Raw genomic sequence first — 5018 nt, forward strand, 5'->3', positions numbered from 1 at the left:
GATGGCAGTTCCGACTGTGAGGTCTGGTATACAGAGAAAAGCGATCACAGGGCTTTTCAAGGATGCCAGGGTTCCCCATTCGATTTATTCCTCAATAGTACTGGGGAAAGTTATGTATTTTGGACCCTTTTAGTTTGGCTAAGTAGGTCTTAAATGATAAATCTTCTCTAATGTTCTAATCTCCTTAAGCCTTTGGATCCCTTCCTCCACAAGGCATGTCTGGCATTTCCAACTCATTCATGGTGGGTTATCTTTCAATCTGTGTTTCATCCAACCAACCAAAGAAACTATTAGAGTCCTTTCTAACTCCTTGAATTATAACATTAAATGCAGAACCTGTGTCAATAAATACATTCTGATCCCACTCTATGTTCCTTCCACCATTATCCTACATTTGTACTATCTTTACTATCTATTTCCACACACATTACCCAGATTTCTCTCTGTATAAATTGGAAAATTCAGGTAGTTCTTTTGTAGCGTAATACACCTTCTCACGTTACACAGTATAAATTTTGGGGGCCTGCTGGGACTCAAATCTAGCTACAGGTCTAGAAGTAAAGAGGGGTGGTAGAATGGATCTTGAGGAGAATCAGCATTGTCATGCATAGCAACTACCTCAAGGGAGGTTATGACAGTTTCCTTAGGCAATATAGGGTTAATCCAGTCAGGTGGAGGTGGAAAGACCCAGTACCATTGGAGGTGGTCAAGCTAGTACCACTGGAGGTGGGAGGAGTGGGGGGTGCGGAGGCCAGTTCTGCCTGAGGTAGGGAGGTAAGGAGACTTCTACTGGTAAAGAAGACTCGCCAGAATTAGGGACACAAAGTCCTTAGATTCAGTACAGTCTGCACTAATGACTTCATCCCAGTTTATGATCCATTCTTTTTATTTTTATTTTTTAAATTTATTTGACAGAGAGAGACACAGTGAGAGAGGAAACACAAGCAGGCAGAGGAAGAGAGGGAAGCAGGCCTCCTACTGAGCAGGGAGGCCAATGCAGGGCTTGATCCCAGGACCCTAGGATCATGATCTGAGCCAAAGGCAGATGCTTAACGACTGAGCCACCCAGGCGCCCCTTAAGATTCCATTACTGCACATTAAATGTCCTCACTTTAACAGTTGACACCGTGTGAGACTAAGAGTTCAAGTGGCATTATAATTTAGCAAATCTCAGGATGAGGTTCTGTATTTGATCTTCAGCAATTTTCAGCCTTGTATCTACAGGTGATAAGGGTCTTTTCAGGCATACATAGTAGCTCTTAGGTCACTTGTGCAGTGCTTGAGCTGGGAATTTAAATCCCTGAGCTCATCCTTTTCTGTTGCTACTTTGCCAGTCATAGTAGGAGTAGCTAGTCAATGTCATTACATTCATTAATTTTCCAAAAATGTTCAAAAGTACCATATATTATGTTACATTGCTCCTTGTTTCTTTTAAATAAATGATTTATGCAGATATTTTGCATATCTCTATAAACAGTTTACACTATGGCCTATCAGTACTCTCTCCGCTTCTGGAAAAAGAGTCTTTAGCATTTTTAAACCTAATTAGATTAGAGAAACAATTCTATGCTCTCCATCCAAAATTTGTATTAGTCAATGTTCTTCAGAGAAACGGAAGTCCTCAGAGATATCTATCCATCTTATAGACATATCTCTATTATCTAATATCTATCTAATTATCTAATATCTCTATCCTATAGCTGTAAGATTTTATCTCTCACCTCTATCTATCTATCATCTGTCTATCAAAAGAGAAAGAGAGATTTACTATGAGGAGCTGGGTCATGCAATTATGGATGCTGAGAAGTTCTATGATCTGCCATCAGCAAGCCGGAAACCCAAAAAATCCGGTAGTATAATTCAGTCTGAGTCCAAACATCTGAGAACTAGGAGAGACTGTCCTGTAAATCTCAGTCCAAGGGCCAGAGGAGATGAGATGAGATGAGATATCTCAGCTCCCACAGTAAGGAAGGAAAAAGGGATGAAAGGGGATGAATTCGTCCTTCCTCTAGTGTTTGCTCTATTCAGGCCCTCATGGGACAGGACAATGCTCACCTACGTTGAGAAGAGCAATTCACTTCTGAGTCCATTGATTCATAGTCATCTCATCTGGATATGTTCTCACAAACACAACCAGAAATTGTGTTTAATCTGGGAACACTGTAGCCAATCAGGTTGATGCATAAAACTATCACATATTAATATACCATTCTGAGTTTTATACTTTCAATTATATATATAAATTGACCTCCAATCCTGGATAATTAATATCCTTCTGAAATCCATTGAAATATAAAAATTGCCAATCAGAGAAGAGCTATCACATGAACCCTTAATTTCATTTTTAAAAAGATTTTATTTATTTATAAGAGAGAGAGAATTAGCAGGGGTAAGGGCAGAGGGAGAAGCAGACTCCCCACTGATCAGAGAGCCTGATGCAGGGCTCAATCCCAGGATCCTGGGATCATGACCTGAGCTGGAGACAGACACTTAACCAAATGAGCCAATCAGAACCCCCTGAATCCTAAATTTTTTTTTTTAAAGATTTTATTTATTTATCAGAGAGAGAAAGGGGGAGAGAGCGAGCACAGGCAGACAGAATGGCAGGCAGAGGCAGAGGGAGAAGCAGGCTCCCCACTGAGCAAGGAGCCAGATGCGGGACTCGATCCCAGGACGCTGGGATCATGACCTGAGCCGAAGGCAGCTGCTTAACCAACTGAGCCACCCAGGCGTCCCTGAATCCTAAATTTTTAATTGACTTCTAAAAAATTTTGGGGGGTCAAAAACAAGTATATTGAAATTCCTATCAGAATCAATCAATTTTAGTAAAATTTCTCATCCTAGGGAAGTCTCAGATATTTAGTAAAGAAAAGGAAAATAATGGTATTAAACTACTACTATATCCTGGACACTTTAAGCAGACTTTCTTGTTTAATTTCACAAAAGAATTTTAACTAATAAGGACAAAAATTTAAGCAATATTTGGATGGCTTCATAGTTTGCCAGTGTTAATTTGGGGCAAAGTTGGAATTTAAATCTAACTCTAATGTTAAGGCTGTGTTCTTTACGTATTATAAACCTTCTACCCAATGAAACAAGGTCTATTCAGGAAATGTTAGTGTCCATACATATATAAACATATAAATATCTTATGTACTTCAATACTAATATTCATTCTGCTGTTTTTCCATTTGACATTATGGCATAAACATTGATGCATATAGGCTCTAAAATGCTAAAGAATTAACATCTTTCTAACATATTTTCTTGCTAGTATACTTTAATTTCTTTAAGCATTCCCTATTAATGGGTATCTGAATTGTTTCCAACTTCTTTTTATCTTTGATAGGGCATGAGTAAGGTACTCATGAGATTTTTATTTCTATTGAGCTATTTCTTTGAGATAGAGTTACAGTTATGAATTAATGGCAGTAAATGATATGAACATCTATATAACTCTTACTACACATTGACCCTTTTTTTTTTTTCTCAACCAGATGCATTAATTTCAAATGAGATATTGCTACTTTTAAAAGAAGTCATTGTCAACACTCACATTCTACAATGAGGAGAAGGACATCAAGCTTCAGGGATTTATCACTCAAATTGTTGTTGTGAATTGCCCTTGAAAACGATAGTGACAGACCTCCTCTCCTCCTCTGAATTATATTACATCCCAGAGGACTGAAATGGTCATTAATTTTTAATATTATCTCTTCTCAGGGAAGAGTATAATGAATTTTCCTTAGACATTCTTATAGGAATGAAATTCTAGAAATTCTGGGAAGATTTCAGGGCATCTACATAGTGAACTCAGAAAAATGTTAACTAGCTATTAAGTCCCTGGAGGAGAATCCATAACAGAAATAAGAGTAATTATTAAATTATCTACAACATCAATTCCTGCCATAATAATAATAGCAATATCTGTACAATGCTTTCCTGTTTAGATAGTTTTTCCCCATATGTTTGATCTTGGGTGGGGAAGAATAGATTACACTGCACTAGGGCCTGTGAGATACAAAGAACAGTGTGCCAGGAATAAGATTTGTGCCTTTGTTCTTATGAACTTAATAGTTTCATTGGATTAAAAATACATCATCACATTAAAGACTAACTATATCCCAAAGAAGGCAACATTAAATAACAAGCAAAATATATAATGTGTCAAAATATAAAAGAAGGAGAGTTTAATTATTCTGGGCTTGAGTGATCAAAGTAGTCAATATTGCTGAGGTATGGAAACATCTTTCCAGAAAAGTCATATATGATAGGTGTTAGGAAGTTAAGTCTTAGTTATATTCTGGCTCTTCTCCAGCCTTTCCATCATCACTTCAGCACACTTTATCCAGGCCCTTAGGAGCATCTTGAGGAGTTTCCTTTAGGAAGGTCAGCCGAATTCTGGAATCTCATATTTCTTTGGCCATCTATGGAAGTAGAACCTTTTAGCAACTCAAGAGCAGAGGGCTATGCCAATGATCCTTTACCACTCTGTAGCAAAAGAGGTCTCCTACTTCAAAACCCTCTGTGTTTAAAAACCTTGCCCACGTCTGAGTGTGGAAAATAGCAAGCTACCAGAATGGATGGTGAAGGCAGCAAATACTTAGCACTAAATACTAAATACTAAATACACAAATACTTAGCACTAAAAAGCATCTGGCACTGGTGCTTATATACCTTACTGAGGTATGAAGGGAAAGGTAGTATTTGATTCTGAATATAAAACAGTAGAGATTCATATAATTTATCCACAGTGAGAAGAAAGAAAATTATTCATTCCAGCTTCCTTATCATGCATATGAAGTAACTAGATCACCAAAAGGGACTTACTTAATAGGTTAGTTTCAAAGCCAGATAATCTTATTATTTGCCAACCGGTCTTATCCAAAGGTCCATGAAGACACTATCATCACCTTTCCTTATTGACATTGTCAATCTTCTTCTCTGAAAGAAAACATGAAAAATGACTCTCAATGCACATGTGGTTATTTTTCTTCTTATTTTTATATTCCAAAATT

Source organism: Mustela lutreola, chromosome 2 (genome assembly GCF_030435805.1).
Source record: "Mustela lutreola isolate mMusLut2 chromosome 2, mMusLut2.pri, whole genome shotgun sequence".
Lineage (NCBI taxonomy): Eukaryota > Metazoa > Chordata > Mammalia > Carnivora > Mustelidae > Mustela > Mustela lutreola.